Source organism: Anas platyrhynchos, chromosome 4, assembly GCF_047663525.1.
Source record: "Anas platyrhynchos isolate ZD024472 breed Pekin duck chromosome 4, IASCAAS_PekinDuck_T2T, whole genome shotgun sequence".
NCBI classification, from domain to species: Eukaryota; Metazoa; Chordata; class Aves; order Anseriformes; family Anatidae; genus Anas; species Anas platyrhynchos.
Window position 1 is genome coordinate 60,724,211 of NC_092590.1, and position 21,734 is coordinate 60,745,944.

The window sequence follows — 21,734 nt, forward strand, 5'->3', positions numbered from 1 at the left end:
ACTTCTGGTGAGTGCAGGAAATCCTTTAACCTTTTTGTTTCATATAAATAGGAATAAATGCAGATTTATTTGTATTGTCTACATTTTCTGATACATCACCAGAGGAGGCATTTCCAGAAGCAAAATAATAATAATTAAAAAAAGGCAAAAATCCTCCCCCAAAACACAGTGGTGAAGAGGCAAAAAAGCCCTGCATTTTTACCTTCATTTGTAACAGGGATGGGTGTGGGGGGGCGTAAATTAAATAAAAATCACACACCACACCATGGTACCGAGACTTGAGACAATTCTCCTAACACCAATAGCGTGCAAGTATGTCCACTGGAAAATAATCTGCCCTGAGTGACTGACTCCCAGCAGAAAACTCGGCCACCTGCCAAAATGTAAATATCCCTTCGTGTATGCAGGAAATCATTTTCAGCAAGCCCAGAGCTGGTCTAGCAGGCTGGGAGATTCTGAGCCGTGCACCGTGCGTCTGTTCGTATTGGAACGGGTTAAAAGGCGCTCACAGCAGCACGTTATGGATGACACCAGTGAGAATTTAAGCATGCAGCACAATGGTAAAGCAATTAATAAGGGCAGTTGCTAACAGTTGCACAACGGAGGAGTGTTTTAAAATTCCTGTGCTCTTTAACAATGATGTGGAGAGACGCTGCGAAGGGGGGGAAAAAAAAAAAGCCTGGCATGGAAGGGACATTCCTTCAGTTCCTCTCAAAAGTTTGAAAAACCTCTGGATAGGAAAATACTATTGAGCAGCCAATTCTTTCCGCATTTGGCTAAGCCCAATGCCCAAAATACACAGAACACTACTTCACTTTGAAAGGATTGCAATACTCCTATCTGAGTCATCTGAAAGCAAATAAAATGAGACCTAAACAAATAAACCTAATTGTGCATGGAAACAAATCCAGCTTTCCAGCTTGGCCATGGCTTTGTTTTTGTTAGTTTAAAGCCTGCATATGCAGTTTTAGTGGCATCAGGAGTTATACAAATATTGACAACAAATTGCCAAATGTTGTTTTTTTCCCCTCAGTGCACAGTGTGAAGAAGCTGGGGGAATGCTTCTAGGAACCTTCCCTGGTGCACTGAACCAAATCGCAGCTTGATGGGATCCGCTCCAGCCTCTTCTCTGAAGGGTAGACACTAATGAGACAGAGCTTGTTGTTTGTTATCCTCAAAGACTTGTATTTTTCACTCGTGAACCCTGCGGAACACAAGCCCAGGCTTTCGAAACGTAGCTCAAATGTTTGCACCACGGCCAGGGCATTGTCACATGCTCTGTCCTCCACCCCGTGATTTGTTGCTCATTTGTGTCATCCCTAACCTGCTGCTGGTGGTTCGGCCAGGACAGAAACAAATAATGATGACAAGTGAGAAAACCAAGCTGCTCTCTGACATTCTGACATCCTTCCTTTAAAATGTGATTGCCACTTGCTGGCCGTGGAGAACAAGCAGTCGCCGTGAGGCAGACATCACGCTCACAAAGGCCTGGGGTCGTCTGTCGAAGAGGATAGTGGGTTTTGATCAAGTTGGGCCGAATCCTTTAAAGCCCCCAAGGAGAAATGAGAATGTGTTAAATCTTGATCTGTTGTAAGCCAAAGTTAGCAAAAGTATCTTTATATTTGACTTTTAAATCAAGCCCGGCCTTTCCTCTCACACTGAGTGAGTGAAACAACACATTTTCTTTGCCTCATGTTCACAACACACCTACAACTTTCAATACTCCAGCTGAACAGATAACAAGACTTCCATTTTGCAAAGGCATGAACTTTCAATCTCAGGTCAAAAAAAAAAAAAAAAGGAAAAATGGAAGAATATAAGAATTAAAGGAAGACCCTGAGAGTCATCACACAAAGAAACCAGAGAAAAAGTACTCAAAAGCCCAACAGGTAAGACACTTAGACCTTGGTCTCATACATTTCAGATATCACCCTAACTACCAGGTTTTTAAATACTCTGCAATGAAAGCCTCTCTCTCTTTTTTATCAGCAGTTACATGTATGTATAAGAAACTCCCAGGGTTTCATCACAAGTACGGAATTTCCATGAAAAGTTTTAGGTTTTAGTTAAAACATCTTCCAGCAAAGGAAGTTCTTGGCTAACTGTATATATCTTATCTTTCACTACTAAAAGATCCACTCTTCAAGCGTTATTACCTACTCATTGCATTCAGTAAGACATTAACACAGAAGCATCTAGCTAGGCCTCCTGAATTGCGTTTCTTACTGTGGTGCAAGTGCCCCTAAGCTCTTGCACAGTAGAGGGTAAATCATAAAATCGGTGGAAGACATAGTCAAAAGGCATGAGAACTTGTGGGTTTGTGAGAAAGTGGAGGAAAAAAGGGTCCTCTCTATTTCACTAACTCTGGACCTTCATAAAAAAAAATACAAAAATACCAACACAATGCTTGGGACTGTTCATGCTGTGAGCAAACGCTGAAATATGACAAGGCATCAAGGCGTGTTGCGTTACGTGATATTCAGACAGCTGCTGTGATGGCAGTTTCGATCCACCAACTGGTGCAATGAAACAAATCTGAAATGTAAAAGCTAGATTTCCACCAAAATATTTCACTAATATTACATGCATGGAAGTCAGGGAACTCAGACCGCTAATCCCCACAGCTACCCCGAGCCAGCCCTGGCGGACAAAGCAGCAGCGCAGCTGCTCGGAGAGGGTCTCAGAAGGTATTCTAGGTTTCAGTTTGCCGACTGGAGCGTGCAAAATTTCTCTAACAATGTTTTGTTAGTGTATTTTCTTTGAAAATTTGTGAAGGGGGAAAACACCCATCGCTGTTCTGTGGAATGCAAGTATGAAATGACTGCGCAGCAACATACGAAGATAGCTAGATATAGCCCAATTTGTATGAACACCTACCAGTGGAAAGTCCCACCCTGTGCAACAGACCTCAGCAACATGCTTCAGGTCAGAGGTGGAGAGCAGAGCCGAATCTTCTTCCGTCCTAGATTGCAAACTGGGGATGAACCAACTTCCATAGCATTTGCCACCCTCACAACCCGCCAGCACAGGGGATGGGTGGCTGTAAGGCCTCTCGGGAGGAGCAGCCCCTTGCCTGCCCCCTCCCAGCTGAATTACCCTGCAGGTCCCACCTTGTGGGGGAGGGACAATGACAACCAACAAAAGTCATCACCAACGTGGGAGAATGACATAATTCCTAGTGAAAGAAGTGGGAAAGCGGGAGGTTGACTTCCTTCTGGTGTAGCAAAGCAGCTGCTCTTCGTGGCGAGATCCATTAAAACCTCTTTCAAATTTAAATTCAGATCAAAGCAACGGGGATGAGGAAAAGTAGAAAGGAAAACGGCACCTGAAGCCATCCATAAAATACATGTCGGATAACAGATTGCTGGACAAAGGGCACCTCACCAGCCTGCTCCCTCCCCACCTCTTCTGTCTCTCCCACACACACTCACGTACTCTTGGGCTGGGTGGCTGGGTGGGTGCTGAGGCAAGTCAATTAAGATCTAATAAAAACTATAAATACCACACAGAGGAAGGAGACTGCCCTCCCAACGTCAACAGCTGGCACTGCCAACCCGAAATGCAAAGGGACAGCGCTGCACTTCCCTCCCACGGTCCCCAGCACAGAGCCTGGCTTGCAGATGGGGAGGTGCCAGTCCCCCACAGCAGCACGTAAGCTCCCCCCCAAGCATTATAGGGCAAATTGCCACTTTCCGCCCCTGCTGGCAACATGGGTGGCCACACTGGTGTCTGCTCTCATTCGTGCGGCACTGGACATGTGCTAAATGTTGGATCTGGCATGCCAGGAAGGTGTCCCGTGCAGAGAAGCCCATGCTAGCAAAGTGTGACAGAGCTGCATTTAGCAGCAGTGCTACCACGCAGAGCCCCTGGGATGTATTTGGACTGGAACTTCTGAATTATTTTAAGGATAAATGAGAACACCATATTGCTCCCTTCATGAAAATGCAGGAAGAAAGTCTACTGACAAGTCCGTGTGCTTTACCTAGGGGTTTCCACCTGCATGCTTCTGCTTGGGGTTTGCCACACATTTAACTGCTTCTTGCGATCTTCATTGCTCTATTTAAACAGCTCTTACTTTCTCCTCTTAACTTTCTAGGCCACCTAGTTGTTCAATATCTGATCTTCTTGTGCTAATTATTTGACTGCTATTTCTGAGACACTTTGTCAAGTTATTTACCTTGCCGAAGTGACATAAATTCTTCCCCCCGCTCCCCATCCGCCCCCTGTCTGTCTGGTTTCCCCCCTCTAGTCTGGCTGAAGTGACAAACTCTCTTGCTCAGCCAAACACTTGTTTTTACAAGGTATTTTTATACCATCACCTCTTCCCTGCATCTCCCCCGCCCACCCACCACAAACATATGCTGTGGTGGGAGGACATTCTGGTTTCACATCATTTGCAATGTTGAGGTGAAAAATTTCCCCTCCTCCAAGCCATTTTTTTTATTTTCAAGACCTGGTTTGTAAAATGCAAATGGCACAGGGCTAGTTTCTCTTTATCTTTTTTTAACAAGGTGCACGGAGATGCCCTTCTTTGCTTAGAAGGAATCAGTGGAAGAGAAAGCAAAAACATTTGATGCATTACATTATTTAAAACTTATTTACTCTAGAAAAAGAATCAAAAACACACGGGAAGGACTTTTGCCTAGAGTGATAGATCCCTTTTATTCATCCCGAGGAAGATGGGGATGATGGAGATTTCCAAGAAAGTAGTTAAGTGTAACCACCCTACTGACTTCATTAGTCGATCGTGGTCTGTTTTTCCCTACATTAAAACGCACATGCAGTCACATCCACACAGTAAAAACAACCTCAAGTTCTCTAAGCACCAGGCTTGGAACCATGAAAAACATGACTGTGGCTTTCATCATACCCAATTAGGGGGACGTGCACTCAGCAGTGATTCTGGTGTGGCGGAGAAATGCCTAAGCCAGCTTTAAATTAGGCAGGAGCAATCTAGTTAAAACAGCACAGAGCCCAGTTTAGGCTCAGCCACTCTAAATATTTACCCTTCTCTGAGCTCGAGGTTGCAGTGGCATGCACGCTGCCACAAAGAGAGAACTTCCAGCGCCTACACGCACCCCTGCACAGCCAGGTCTGGTGTGCTACGTAGCCTGGTAAATCTAGCATGCACGCAGAATGGGCTAAATTAAGACTGTTTATGATAAGATTGAGTTTACATGGCAGGGTGGCTGAAAAGCAATTTTCATACAGGGAGAGTATCTATCCTGCATGTACCATTAGACTTTCTGAAGCAGGATAAAGCCTATTCCCTATCTCAGGACCAGGCTGCATCTTGTTCCAGGATGGCAGCTGCATTTTAATTCCCATTTTATGCAGAACTTCGAGTGCAACACAAGACAACCAAAAAATGTACACACCAATAATGCATCTTTGTTAATGTAATCTTGTGATTTTGTCTCTTATACAGAGGGGGGAAAAAAAGAAGATAAATTTGAAAAACAAACCAGGGTGTGTCAACTCACTGCCAGCAGCTGAGCAACAAAACAGGAAAGTACTAAACAGTGAAATTTATTTATACTTTGTGGCAACAGGCTCCAGAGAACAAATTATTAGCAGAAGGAGCCAGTCACAGCACATGCAAGGCTTCCCTCAAATCAAACAGATATGGCTGTCACAGTGGGCAGCCAGAGAGCAGAGAGTGTGGAACAGAGGGAAAAAATACACGACTGAAAGGATTTCGTAGTTAAGGAACTCCGAGCAGAAAGCTCTCTATCTGGCAACACATGGAGAGGAAGAACCATCCCCGAGTCACCCCAGGGCCGTTAGTCCGCAGGGCTCTGCTGGAAACTGTTCAAGGAAGTGCAGTCCTGCTGGCTCCTACCTCACTGCCACCCCCTGGCACCTACCCAGAGCCAGGTGACATTTATTTGGCAGCACATTCTTCACTAGAAAAACAACCTGAAATCCCTGAATTAACACTCTGCTGCTGGCTAAAGAGACGGTCCTCTTCTGTGTGCCACTGAAGACTCACAGGTGACCTCTGGTTCTCCAAATAAGCATCCAAAGTGATATTTGTTGGTCCATGAGGAAAATACAGGATTAAGCCTAAAGCTGCAAACATATGAAGACACTACTTCTCTCCCTTTTGGATCACTGGACATTTCTATGCATTAGACATTTGCTGAATATTCAGTCAAGACATAGATATGGCACAACCTGGTACAAACCAACTTTTAATTGCAATAATCAACTCAGTATTTCACTTTTTCTGATTTCTTCCCCCTCCGAAGAAGCAGAAGAAAAGAGAGATGCATCTTTGTGACTTGTCTTTTGCCTTCACTCCAGGTCTTAGGTTATTTTTCCTCTTAAAAATTGGACAACTGTGCCTCTGTGCTGAAGTGACAGCATTTCATACCCTCCCACCTGAGCTGGCTGCACAGTAGCTTGCTCAGGTCCCCTTGACAGTGTAGCTGCATCAGCATGAGCTCAGCTCCAGCTGCAGACACCATCTACACAGCTAAGGAAGTACTCGGTCACGTAACCACAGCAGTCCCAAAATCGGTGTGGGCTCTCTGGCTGGCAGTAACCAAAGCAGGTAGCAATCATGTGGTTCAGACAGGCCTGCAAACACTGGAGTTAGCTTGCGTTTGTTAACGCTTCTCAAAACGTTTTGAGATCTGGGGTGAAAGATGCTGCATCAGCACAAAAGCATTCCTGCAGCAGTAAACATGCTTGGCTGGCCCGCTGCCTTGTCTTGATTTGCCTCAAGTAAATACGGTCATTTACTGCATGCTTCACCTTCTGATGGAACATCTGCTGTCTGTGAGGAGCCAAATCGCAGACAGACTCTCAATCCTCCTGAGATACCTCTGGCTAACAGCACGCATAGCTTTCCTCAGAGGCCAGCATGTCACTGAACAGTTGGCTTACTGTAAACCATCGCATGCTGTAGGTGTTCCCAGCTGCCTCGTGCTGCGTTTGTGTCACAGCCCGAGTTCCTGAGGAGCTCGTGCAGTCCGAGACAAGCTTTTATACCTACCATGGGAGCAGCGTGTTTCTTATAAAACAGTTCTTTACATCAGCAAAGAAGAAAATGGAGAGCAAAAGTAGGGGCTCTTGAGGGAAGATGAAGAGTGGAATGTGAAAGGAGGGGTTCAGTGATAGTAACGCTGCTCAGCTTACCGGAGAGCACTTCTCCAGGAACAGGGAAGGACAAAAAGAAAAATAATTATAAGACCATGCAGACAGTGGTGAAATCAGAGGAAAGCAGGTGGTCAAGATGCACACAATGAACACAGTGCAAGTTCTAGCCGAAAACACACAGAGCAATTTCATCCAAAACTTAGCGATCCAATAAAACATTCAAAGGCAAAGGAAGATGTGGCAGAAGTCTGAGGAAATTTTCCTGTATGATCACCACCACTGACTGGAAACTAAAGAAAGGAGGACTGTGGCAGGCTGTAGGAACGTGACTGTGAGGATCCTGGTCTGAGTCAGGCTGCTCACCATGAAGGAGGCAGTGCTAGGGCTGAAGTCTGAGGGCATCACGCGGCCGAGAAAGAAGCTGGAGCACCCTTTAAGTCATATGAGGAAAAGATAATATAGATGGTTCTTCAAAAACATAGATTAGGTTGGAAAAATGCCCAGATTCTGTACACTGTAGGAGAAGATAAGCCAAAGTCTTACCAGCTTAGATCTCTGTAGAGTCTGGTTACACTCCTACCTGCAAAGGAGCTGCTCTCAGCCTGTGTCAGCTCCAGCCTTGTCCCCCTCCATACCCAGTATTACCATCTCGATAGCAGCTTCAGGCAAGAGCACAAAGTCACACTGATCCAGCCAGGGATTCCTCAGCGCTCTCTCCCACCCAGAGAAAAGTTTTAGGTATCACAAATGGATAATGACAGATGGTGGCATGTAGACCCCTGTGCTAAACCAGTCGGTCAAAGCCCAGCAGCTGAAGTTTTCCCTACATATCCAAGAAGGCAGGCTTACATCTATTACCCCTGCTTCAGAGTTTGAAAATATGAGGAGTAAGAGATTTTTTTTATTATTATTTTATTTTAAAGATAGCCATGATGTTCTGTTTTATACTAACATGTTGTATTTGCCTGGCTTATCCAGTTTAATATAGATACAGGTTTCTTTGCCCCTCCACCCAAATACCTCAGAAAGCTTGCCCTACTCTAAAATAAAACAAGATAAATACAGTATAACTATTATTTTTTTTCAAGGCTGAACAGTGGGAGCTGCTTCCACAAGGGCAAGATATGCCCAACTAATTGAACAATATCTTGCCTATGAGACAAGCAGGAGCTCCCTGTCGTCACTGGGCTCTGCACCTGGCAAGCTTCCTACCTCTCACAAGGCCAATGTCACTGGAGTTTTTGGCTCAGTGCAAGGCAGCAAATGGCTCTTGCAGCTGCATCACACTGACTGCAAGAATACATCTCCTGAACTCACGCCACCAAGGTGAGCATGAAGGACAGAGCAGAGCGCAGTTAGGGAGCTAATGTGTAGAAGAACGTGCAGAAACTATAGATAAAAAATAAGGACTCTACGTTCCCTCATGTTTAAGACAAATCTTTCAATCATTACGACAGGCAGTATTTGGGGGCTGACTTATTTTGGGGGTCAGCCTCTCTTTGGATAAGTACATCACATGGAGTATGAGTGGGATCCAGAAGCATGGGCAGAACGATAGTCTGCGACCAACAGCTGTGGTCACCCGGGTAGGCTGCACAAATCTGGTGCATGGATAAATTTATAAAAGTGACAACAGCTTTTGGGGGAGACAACTGGAGCAGGTGACCTAAGTAGGCAGGTAAGGTGATCTTGTTACGGATACACTCTATGGGCACGTGGAAGACTACCAGGGACTAAAACTTGGATCCTTTGCATCGCCGTGAGCGTTGTAAACATCTAACTATTGGCTAGTTTTGGGGAGGGAACGCTCATTCCCATATCTTCTCACAACAAAACCTTCAAAAGATTTGTTTCCATCCCTGTGCGAAAAGGAACATCATTTTAAATCTCAGAATTTCAAGGAAGAGAACAATTGTTTACGACACATGTTTGTAAAGAAAATAATCCAGTTGCGTCAAAGTACGTAATTTACCCTTACAGTACAAAGGTGAAGAGAGTTCGAACTAGACTTTTGAACTAAGAGCCAACGAGGGCTACATTTTAACTTTGCATACAGAAAAATCTTGGTCACAACTGTAAAGAGGCTCGCTTGCCCCATCTACTGGTCACTGGGAAGGTTGGCTTCATGCTACAATTGCGTGCATCACTACCAAGGCCCCAATTCAACCTAATTCTCAAATTCTCATTTCTAATTTTAAAGAGATGCTTACATGCCACTGACAGTAGGATCTGAAGAAAACACCTAAGTGCTTTACCCACCTGTAGTCTCAGGCTGACTGATTATCATGGCAGGAATAGGGTAATGACTTCTTTAAGCCCAAAGAGTAAAATGCATTATTTTCAAATAAAATAATAGGACAACCTACTCGGTAACACTGACTTGTTTGCCATGATAAATTAATTAATTATGTCTTACTTTGTTCTTAACTAGGCTAAGATCATATAATACTGTAAAACAGCAGCCTGCAGAACGCCCATCACACGCAGCCACATGTATTACATCTCAGTAATGTCACCACAAAGTTAACACTGTTTTTTAGGGAATTTTTAAAAAGTATTTACTAAATAGCAAGTAAGATTCCCCAGAGGCCTGCTGACCTTATATTTTCCGTTGCTGCATTCAGTGCATCCATCCCATTGAAGCAGGTCTGTTCCTGTAGGGACAGGCTGGATTCTAGAGCAAAAATATGAAGTTTGGGTTGAGTTGGAGAGGCCTGCTGTCCTTCCTGAGGTAGGAAGACCTGTCAGATGACTCTGAGCACATGCCTCGTTCTCTTTGATCTTCTTTCAGGTCAGCACCTGCACTCGTATTTTAACATCCCTCTGCTCAATGACCTCCCATGCTGGTTGCAGATCCAATCAGATGTGACTAGAGAGAAGCTGCAGCCAACTGCAAGCCTACCAAAAAGAGTCTTTAAGGTAAACCAATATACCTGCAAGCCGAATCACCACGAGATCCTACACACAGGCATACTTTCCCGACGTGACACCAGCAAACCTATGACAGCTTGCTCAAGTTGGATAGCCAACATGCAAGTATTTACGCTTCCCACATGTGCACATCTCTCCTGCCCAAAGGACTGCTGCATTTTGAAAAGTCTAAGCAGAGACAGGGCTAAACTATCAGCATGTCTGTCTAGGCCCAGGCATGAAAGTTCACAGGGGGGTTATTGTCACGTCCACAACAGAAGATAATGAACCATCACTCTCAATAAGCAGAGCCCAGTATCAGCTTCAGGAAACACAGGTGGCAAAGCACAAGTGTGACCATCTATCTTAAGAAGCTATGACTTCAGTTACCCAGCAAACTTGATGAAAATAAACTGGCCACAGCAGGAGAGGGAGTGCAAAGGAGAAGGAACATCTCTACTGAGGTGTCTTGGGTGATAAACCTGAGAAGTAATTATGATTAATTCCAAATATAGCAGGCAGGGAAAGGATGTATGGACTGTAAATCTATACCTCCTGGTATACCTACTGTTGGGTTGTACATAAGAGCTCATCAAGCACATGAACTATTGTGAAGACCATCATGAAAGATTTGCTTAGCTGCCTCCCAGGAGTATACTTTGATCTGAATTATTTGTTTTAAATGTACAGTCAAATGTCTCTGAAATGTCTAGAGTCCAAGACTCTATCATGGGAAAACTGATGGACTATAGGGTCTTAGAGCAAATGTTTGCATAGCCTCACAACAGCAGTGTAAAATTGAATCCATCATTTCTAGATGATATCCCTAGAGAGGTCACAAAAAGAGACAAGACATGTCTCAGATGAAGCATACAATAGCTAGTACCTCACTTACCAAGTAACTGGAGTAGAACTGTGAGTCCTGACATGTCTACAAGGAAAGTCCACTGAAGAGAGGTGCTGAGCACTATCTCCCAGGTACACAGTGAAAGATTTGAACTACAGGCAGTGCCCAGGACCACTTGTGGTATAAGCTGCCATCTTCAAGGACAGGCACCTATATCTAAGCATACCTGGCTTCTTCAGGAATTCCTCAGCTGGGTGGAACCAGTAGCACAACTTTCCCCACAGTGAGATTAGAAATGACTTCCAGTATTTCAATTCTTCAGTCTATAAAATCCTGAGTGACAGAAGAGGGGTAAGAACAAGCAGGCAGTGCCTGGGCTTGTGTCAGTAGTAAATCCATTCACCCAAGCTTCCTCAAGCTTAAGCTTCCGCACTCCTGTAAGGATGTGCTGCGCTGTGTTCCCCAAGCAGCTATCCCAGAGCAAAAAACTTCAGTGCTGCTGTGCTGGGAGAGCTGCTCAAAAGGAGACACAGATGATAGTTGTGAAAGAAGCTACCCAGCTGAAGAAAGATGCTAAAAGGACACCAGTTCAGTTTTACTAGCCATGGATTAGCATCGTGTTGGAAGTAGCTTCCATAGACAAGTGTCGAACTTCCTTAACTCTCCAGTCCCTCCTGACAGATCCCCTTGTTGGGCCAAGTTATGGGTTACTAGCCTGGGAACACCCATTCTTTTCCCTATACAAGGTCTGATTTAGATGTCTGGCTTACATCAAAGGGCCAAATATTATTTTGTCGGTCTGAGCTGATAAATATTTCAGAAACTGTCAGAAGCAAATGTTTGGAGAGAGCTTTGAATATAAAACAGAATCTAGCTGAAAGCTATGACCAGAACTTCAGATAAACCATTGTCTTCCTTTTTCTGTCACCATCAGTGTAAGTGAGATAAATCTCCTCATCGCTTAACTCCCTGACAATCTCTGCACTGTTATCCTTGTTTAGAAACAGCCACAATTGCTATTTGCATGGTACTCCACACCCTGCAGACACATTTTTTGTAAAACAAGATGAATCAAACATTCTTGTTCCTGGTTGTGAATAAGTCAATAAATTATTATGTTAGTTATACACAGTACTTTAGAATGGAAACATCTAGAATCATTCTTCTCTAAGAGATTTAATGTTCCTGACTATATAACAGAATTGAATGCAGTTTTTCTTCCCTTACCTTTTTCCCGAGAACAAAATCTGTGTTCTTCAGCTGTGATCACATAGGCTACTGTTGTTGTGTTTTTGTTTTTGTTTTTGTTTTTAAATAATAATGCACAAGAATAATATAAATACAAAGATCCTGAGAGACTGAACCATTATATCAAAAAGCAATTTGTGTTTACTGGGAAATAAACAGCAAAGAAAACACTAAACAAAATTTTCATTCTACATTCAGACACTTAGGACTGGACAGTTATCCAGTTGGTCCGTCTCTGCTTGGGGAGCTTCTTCTGGGTGCAGGGACGATAATATATTTAGTCACAGATATTTTAAATTTCACAACAGAAGAAATACGAAAAGCAACTAGCCCAGCACCTCTTGCTACCACCACAACCTTAAAAATATTCTTAAACATACCACTCACCAGGAACTAAACATCTGAAGGAGCTGGATATCACTGCTCTGCCACCACTTAGCTTTGACACTGCCACTATCCGTCTCCTTCCAGAGGTCCCGCAGCACCTTTCCAAGCACCCCTGCGTCAGGGCATGCCGTAATATCCCACGGGAGCAGCCAGCTCACTCTGACATAAACCTAGGCTCAGGTGCTGGAATCAGCCCAAGGGCTGAGTCCCAGCTGGCAGATCTAAAATGACTTCCAGCCCAAGGGAAACGAGATGAGTGTTTGGAAAGAGTTTGCACAGAGGGCTTCCAAATGTTAGTATCTCTCCTTTAGAGAAATGCGAATACTGCCTAGGCTGCAGATCAATAGATGGTTGTATGAGGTGTGTCAGAGGGATGGCTCTGTTCTTGTCCTGAACAGGGGTGAGCGGTCCTGGATATTTTGTTGCTGTTTGCTGGAATTTGCACAAATATGACTGTGGCTTTTCCTTTGCTGGGTGGAGAGAGGTGTGATTATCATGCATGTCCCACTACATGGCTGCTTGCAGCTGCCAAAGCACTTCTACCAAAGATACTTCAAAAGGGATCATGGCTGGCCAGTGCACCCAGGAGCAGCTCCTCACCTCTTCTGGCAGTGCAAAAACCTCTTCAAAAGCTCATTCTATCCACAGTGTCACTGGGCAGTAACTGCTGGTTATTCTGCTTTCCCCATCTTTGGTGGGAATAGCAAACACAGCTCTCTAGCTTTTCTTCACATGGTGGACACATAAATGCATGTGTTCATCACATCCACCCACATTCAGATAAAGACATCACGATGACCCTCTGCTACACAATGATCTATAAATATTCAGCAGGCTGCATGGAGCCTCCTGGAAAGATATTGATTTACCCAGTCATTGACCAGTGTTGATGCCCTCAAGAGAGTACAGAAATTTAATCTGGCATTCATGGATTATGCCACCTAATACACAGAAAAGTGTTATTGCTGAACTCTTTAAGCATTGCAAGGATACATGTATTTTCTTTACAGGGCATGAGTGCTAGGTCTGGAGACAATCAATACCATAGTCCCTAATAAGCTTTGCTCAAAACCCACAATGATACTTCTGCATACATTTCAGACAAACAGGTACTGATTTACCATGCTCCCAGATGTGATGATGTTTTGTACTGACTTACCAATGTTTGAGCAAGTAGCTGTAGGATGGCACTTAACCCTGCCACAAACATCCATTGCAACTTGATCTGACTCTGAAGTTAGCACTGCAAGGGATTGTCCTCCATCACCTCCACTCACCCACTGCAGCATTTATTCTGTGTTTACTCTGTGTTGGTCACAGCCAACATGGGTTCATGAAGGGAAAGTCCTCTTTAACTGACTTAATTTCTTTTTGTGATAAGGTTCCCATCTAGTTGACCAAGGGAAGCCAGTAGATATAGTCTTTCTGGATTTCAGCAAAACCACCAACTTCTTGTCACAGTATCCTTCTGGTCAAAATGACCAGCATGCAGCTAGAGAAACACACAGTACAATGGGTGAACAACTGGATTATGTCAGGCTCAAAGAGTATAGTAAATGGGGTTACATCAGGCTGGCAATCAGTCACTAGTAGGGTATCCCTGGGCTCCATTCTGGGGGCAGTTCTGTTCAATGTTTTTATAAATGATCTGGATGTAGGACTCAAATATATACTAAGCAAGTTTGCAGATGATACTGAATTTGGAGGAGCTGTTGACTCTCCTATGGGTAGTGAGGCCTTGCAGAGAGATCTTGACAGTCTAGAGGGCTGGGCAATCACCAATCAAATGAAGTTCAACAAGAGCAAGTGCTGGATTCTGCAGCTGGGACAGGGCAGTCCTGGATATATGTATTGACTTGGTTATGAGAGACTGGAAAGCAGCCCCACAGAATGGAATCTGGGGGTTCTGGTCAATGTCAAGTTGACTATGAGCCAGCAATGTGCCCTGGCAGCCAGAAGGGCCAGCAGTACCCTGGGGTGCATCAGGCATGGCATTGCTAGCTGGTAGAGGGAAGGGATTGTCCCACTCTGCTCTGTGCTGGTGCAGCCTCAACTCGAGCACTGTATGCAGTTTGGGTCACCACAGTATAAGAAGGGCATAAAACCATTGAAGAGTGTCCAAAGTAGGGCTACAAAGATGGTGAAGGGCCTAGAGGGCAAGGTGTACGAGCAACAGCTGAGATCCCTTGGTTTGTCCAGCCCAGAGCAGAGCAGGCTGAGGGGAGGCCTCATGGCGGCCTGCAGCTCCCTCATGAGGGGAGCCAAGGGGCAGGCACTGAGTTCTGCTCTCTGGGGACAGTGACAGGACCCGAGGGAACGGCATGGAGCTGGGACAGGGCAGGGTCAAGCTGGGGGTTAGGGAAAGGTTCTTCACCCAGAGGGTGGAGCCTGCCAAAGTTCAAGAAGCATTTGGACAACGCTCTCAGACATGTGGTCTGATTTTTGGGTGGTGCTGTGTGGAGTCCAGTAGTTGGACTCAGTTATCTTTGTGGGTCCCTTCTAACTCAGGATCAGAATCATATTCTATGATTCTTTGATTTTGTGATATCACTGTTTTTGAGATGGCGCATTTATGAAGGAACAATTAAAACTGAGTGAACTGAAAGACTGCTTTTACCTCAGATCTTGGATTGAGGCATTCAACTAGAGTTAACATCCTGATAAAAATTCTTGATGATTCTTTTGATCAATGGCATGAGAAAAAGTGGAAAGACACTGAACAGCACTCACAGCAGACTTGTGGCATTGCTCATTCATCTTGCTTGGTGCAGGGATATTCCTGCCAAAGGAATGTCTTCTGTCCTTTCCTACACGTAACTCTTCTGCAAAAAAAATTCCACCCAGCACATCTGTGGAGCAACTAAATATATTTACTGATAGCCAGACTCTTCAGATTTAATTGGTTATGTCTCCTCCTTCATTACTTTATAAAGAGTGTGTTGTTTTCAGTGGTGATACAAAATGGTATATCCAAAATGGTATATCCATTAGAATTACAAGGAAGACTTTCAACATAAGAGCTAGCATTTAACTCAGAAATACTTATAAATATAAGCTTACCATAAAGCGTCTATACTTAAAACATGCAGGTAGTTTTAAGGGGTTTCCCCTGCCATATTTCTGAGTTAATGGTAACATGAATAATAGCCAATAAAAGTCAACACATTAAGTAATACATGAGACTGAAGGGTCCAACTTCTGTTTCCGTTCAGGTAGTATCAGCAAAGAAGACATAAATATTACCATAGTGCTTGTATGCAATAGGGGTAACATTTCATAAGGTGTTTAATACACAAAGAAGACTATGGACTCAGAACATTTTATTGAAACTGTCAGAAGATATTTGCAGGTACTTGAGACATGAAAATCCAGTTCAGGGTCTATTCCAGGACAGATATAGACCATGAGTAAAGAAGGGTCCCTCTACAATAAATATACATTAGTTTCTCTTGAGTTATCTCAAAACTTGCAGAGGAGACAAAATTGCCTAATCCTGAAAGAATTAGGTGGGAAGGAGCCTTATACCTGCTGTACATATATATATACCTGCTTTATATCCCACAAGAGACAGCTGACTAAGCAAGTTAATCCTAAATCCTATGGAATGCTTCTTCAGAATGAAACTGTCTGACTAAATATTTCTGCACTACCGGCAGAACACACAGCAAGACCACTCTAGAATTGGAGTTGTCTGCCTGTCAACTTAGGAAAAATGGTCTAGAAGATTAGAAATCTCCCTATATAATGATTAGAGTCTGGAAATTGATCCTGGTCTTGAAGATTTTATGTTTGTCTCAACAGAGAGTAGTATGCAAACATTTTTCCTTGGAAGGCAGAAAGTAAAAGGATTGAAATACTTTCCGCTCTTCTAAGACTTAGAGTTAAACAGAACTTTAGATAGAACACATTACTGTGAGAAGACTCCTGGAAAAGGGTGGGGTGTACTGACTTGCTGTAAATATTGCATAAAATTGGATGGAGTGAGGCATCTTCAAAATTTCTAGGATCCAATAGAGCATACTACACACATCATATTCCAGGTAGGTCCCAAAGGATGTGACAGTTCACAAATGAATCATAGTGTCATATCAGTGTCTTTCCATTAAAACCATTGGCACAACTGAAATATTACATTTTTGCCTTAATTTGTACCTTTCCTGTGAATCCAAAGGATTGAAGCCAAGAGAAAGTTCCTATTTTCTTCAAGGCAGTCATTATCTGGATGTCATGCCTGCCTTGTCAAGAGCCTTACTAAGCGATACGCACCCATTGACCTGTGGAAAACAGAACCAGATGTAAATTAATTTGCATCACCCTGAATAATCTTGCTAATGAATGCAGAGATGACAACTGAAATAATCACACTTTGTCAATAAGATTTGCTAACTGCCCTTCCTCTTCTGAGAGTTTGATGAGAGAAAGTTTTTGTGTCTAAATAAAACTAGCCTTGTGTTCTTGAACAAAATTTACAGCAACTTTCTATTAGTCAGGCCTAGTTCTTATGAACCAATGATCAATGGCAGAGAGACAGGAAAAATGTAAAATTTTGAGCTTTTGAAAATAACCAATACCAGCAAACGTCTCTCCTTAGGCTGGAAAGGCAGAACCCTCTCACAGTGTTTATTTAGTTCTGACAGTGCCAGTCTTTCATTTCATATGCATTATGGTGCATGCAGACAAAAAGAGTATGATGGTGTCTGGGTTCTTCTGTGACTTCTTTTGGAAAACTTCTGCCTAGCTGTCATTATTGCCAGAAAAAAACACACAAGGATCATGGCAAACTCTCACGGCAAGGATCATGGCAAACTCGTAATGAAAAATGGGGATACAAATAAAAATGTCAATAGCAGAGCATGTCAGAATATCAATCTTGCTACTTAATCAGGTAACCAGCTTGTTAACATGTCTGAAATTCAGGGAATTTATTCCATCTGGACTTTAGCAAAGCATTTAAATAATGTCACGTGGGAAGCAATTAGTAGTTACAAGACTCGCACGCCAGGTATGGAACTAAAGCGGAAATGACAAAAGGGAAGTCATTGGCCTGGAGGGATTTTAATAGTTGCATTCCTCAAAGAACTATCCTGGGACAAATTTAGTTGTTTGGCACAAAAAAGTAGCAGTATACTAATGAAATGTTCTGATTAAATGACTTGGGAGGCAATATCAGTACAAAAGACTTGAAAATAGCTGGAATTATAGCTATGGGACCAAAATTAACTGCACTAGTGCAATGGGGAACAATAACAAGAGTTTTTGCTACAAACCAAAAGCTTGTCAGCTGAAAACTAGGAGGAAGTCTGTGGCAGGTTAGTAGGATTGCCAGACTAAATGTATGGGAATGCCTCTCCAGCTCCTAAGAGGCTCTTTAAGCTACTGGTACTGCTGGCATCATTGCTTTGATCCACAGGCAGATTGGTAGGCAGGCAGTAGGTAGCAGAGGCCACATAATCACATAACCCATATTAAAAACACACAGAAAATGCAGGGGAAAGTAACAAGAACCAAGTTCTTAATGTGAGGATTTTATAATGGGATTTTTGACAGAACCATGAGAAACTCTGTGCTAGCCACTCAACAGGATGACTACAGGAAGTACCAAGGGAATGGAGAGCTTATTTCAGAGGAAGCTGCAAGCAGATAATGAAGATTCTGTTACTGAGATTACCTCCTTTCCAGGTTTCAGAAGACTCCTAGTGGTGCTGCTCAGTCAGTAATGGCACAAGTTAGAGCTCTTGTATGAACTTTCCTCTTATCTGTAGGTGGGGAGGAGATCTGGATCTAGAGCTGGCCTGCTACAATCACTGGCACACCAGAAGTCACAGATAATCAACCAAGGAACTGGTTGATTATCCACAGTGGTTTCTCTTCTTCCAGGGTGAAGGAATAAATACATTCCTAAACTGTGCCTGAGCCACCCAGTTCTGGGAGTGAATGGGTGGCTGAGAAGAAGGACTCCTCCTACAGGAATTTCTGCTGAAGCAATGGGAGTATCTTTCTCCTCTACCCTGATTGGTATTGCTGATATTCACTGTACTGAATTACAGGATAAAGTTGACAGTGATGAGGCACCTTTCCCTGTGAACTGGGGCCTAAAATACATTTTTCAACATGAGGCCCCTTCCAACCTGAATTATTCTATGATTTCTGACTTCTCAAGGTAGGCTAGAGTGAAGGATAGTTATATTAAATCTCCTTAGGTGCTCTCCTCTAATGATAACTTCAGTCTTGCCTAGGAACTTTCTTTAGAAACGTTTGCCTCTGATCTGCTGGGGTGTAAACATAGAGGAGAGAAAGGGGTATCCCACTTTGTGAGCAGGAGAGCTAATGAAGGCTGCTTTCCCATGGATTTATGTCCTGTGTCCCTCATGCTCCTGTCCATTCAGCTGACCAGTAAGCCCTGGCTTCTCTTCATGCCCACCACCCTACCTCCAAGGTGTTCCTCCAGGGCTACAGACCATTGTTCTCCTGCAGCATTTCCAGTTCTTCCTCACCTCCCTTAATTGCCACTTGACTTTCCCTGCTCAGTATTTGCAACCTTCTGAAAGACTTTTAGCGAGGTGAGAAGATAGGACCCACAGGTTCAGAAGACAAGGGAAGTAACAAGTCAAAAAACTTGAAAATTGCTTAAGCAGACACCTGGGTCAGTAACAAAACCTGACCAGTGTTGTGCTTTTTGTGTAACTGCAGCAACATACATATTGGATAGCACTTCAACATGCACGTAGAAGTTTATACTCAGATTTGGAGATCTTGTAACAAACTGTCAATATTGTGAAAAACAGGTGAGCTTCCAGAATATCAAAACAAACAACCCCTGTATTTATCTTCATCCTGCCTTGCAAGGAAGAGGAGTATTCCTCTTATTTTACAGACAGAACTGAAGCTGACAGGCTGTGTTACTTACCTGCTGGCAGAAAAAAAAAAATGTGGTGGAACAGGGAATTGACCACCACACTCCTAATTTCCAAGACAGTGTCTTAAACACTGTACCATTTTTCTGGCAAAGCTATTATGCGAAAAAGAAAGCTTTAATATGCTGTACCCTGCACTTTGTTTTTTGCCCTCTAGTCATGCATTGTCCACATAAAAACTATGTTTCGCAGCACTTTCTCAGAAGCTGGAAAATAATTTCCTTCCACTAGCAAACATTCTATCTGGGCCGTGTGGCACCACAGAAAAAGTCAATGCAGCTTTTCATTTACTGCTGTGTCTGCATGTTAACATGAAGAAGGTCAGTAGGAGTGTACACATTTCTGAGAAAATGAGTAGTTAATTATTGCTAGACTGCAAGAAGGTTAAGTAGATTTATTTTGGTGTGGAAAACTGAAAATCATAAAAACTGCTTTTTTTTTCTGGACAGGTTTCTTTTTTTTTCTTTGTGGGCAAGCACATATACAGTAAACTTTGCAGATCAGTTGATGCTATTAAATGCGTTTAAGTTTAAAAGAAAAAAAAATCCCTTCTCACCTTACCAGTGAGAACTACTTCAATAAATCAAGTGCAGTCTTCAGCAAATATTTAAAATTCCTCTTTTCTTTTTCTTGCCAGTATCCTTTGCCATACTTCCTCCTCCTGTCGTGTTTGCATTTGAAGGTTTATTTGCATCTACAGTATTTCAGAGCCATGTTGCATTTAGACCAAAATGCCAAACTTATTCTTCATAGCACAAGTTTTAACAATTTCAAAATTTATCAGCTTACTGCAGGTCCAAATTTAGTATAACCAGTTGCTTTTGTTAGGAAGTCAAAGCGGTGTTTCAAACTTTAATCCAAGGCCACCAAAGGCTGAAGTTATATTTGTTGTTGATATTTCAACTAGAATAAATAAGTATTCATATTACAGAATAAATAACTTTAAAAAACATTCATAGAAAACTTTTTTTTTTAATCAAATGTTTTGTCCCAAACCTTCTATCCCAACAATCAGAACAGGTAGACTAAAACCATACAATGGATTCCTCTCTGAAGGGCAGATTAGACACAGATTTTCCAAGTGCTAGCGATTATATAAAATAATGAATTGTTATAAACATCTAACAGCTTTGCGTATTTGTGCTGAAAACCAGTAGTTGCTGCAGGCTACAAAAGTAGTAAAACCTCCTAACTTCAGAGCAAGATAAGGAAACACTTTTAGGGAGCACAACTTGCTATCTATCCAACTTCACCTGCAGCTGAGCAGTTAGGAGATGGGAAGGGTTGTGTACAGTGGCCAGGAGCAGGGCAAAGCATTGTCACCACGCCCAGAAAGCCAACTGCAGGATCAGGACTTCCCACAGGAGTCTTGGGCAAGTCTCCAGGCAACTGGCAACTGCCAGAGCAATAGTATAAAATTTCAGTGTAAACTGCGAATTATTGCCGTATGTTCCTTGTTGACTTAATAGTTTTGTTTTGTATTGGTTTGCAAGAAGAGTAATTAGTTTTATCCAGATAAAATAAAAAATACTTTGAAAAAGGCATTCAGTATTCTAACACTTTAAAGACAGGGCAAATTACCCATTTTATCAGGTTGAAGAGGGCAAATGAAGAGTTACAATCATTAAAACATATAACATTTTCAGAGTTTCAGTGCACTTTGGTAGTATGCAACAAATATGCACTGCTGCAAATCCAATATAAAAAAAGTACAAATCTTACCAAGCTTATTTGCATGTGTTGTCATCTCATTTTGGCCCCAGAACGAACTAGAGATCATGACCAACAGACATGTTGGATTTTATAAATTCTAAATAATTCAGTTCACGTACTCAAGTGTTTTGTAACATTTAAGTGAAATGAAGGCAAAAAGGCTCAGAACCTGTTAACACACAGACACTGTTCTGAAACCATCTAATATTTGTCTAGGAAAGATCCGGACTCAGCAAATTGTTCAAGTTCACAACATGGAAGAGTAGCAGAGGTTGTCTTATCTCCTAACTCCAAATTAAATAATTTAATATCCTCTATCACATCATTTATCCTGAAGGAGCAGTTTAATAACTGTTCCGCATTAGCATGATGTATGCTGTGTGTCACTAAGCAGCATTATTGAACAATATTGAACAATTTCCAGTTTCTGCTAGAACTCCTTTTTTTCTAACTAGGCAGTTATAGATTATTTGTACTTAAGCAATGCTTTATTTCCATTGGAAAGGTATTTTAGAAGAAACAACTTTGCTGCAACTTTCTGGTTCATCACCATTTAGTTTTGCTCAAGAAAGCAAGGCTCCCTCATTTTCATGCTCTCATTGGAGAAATGT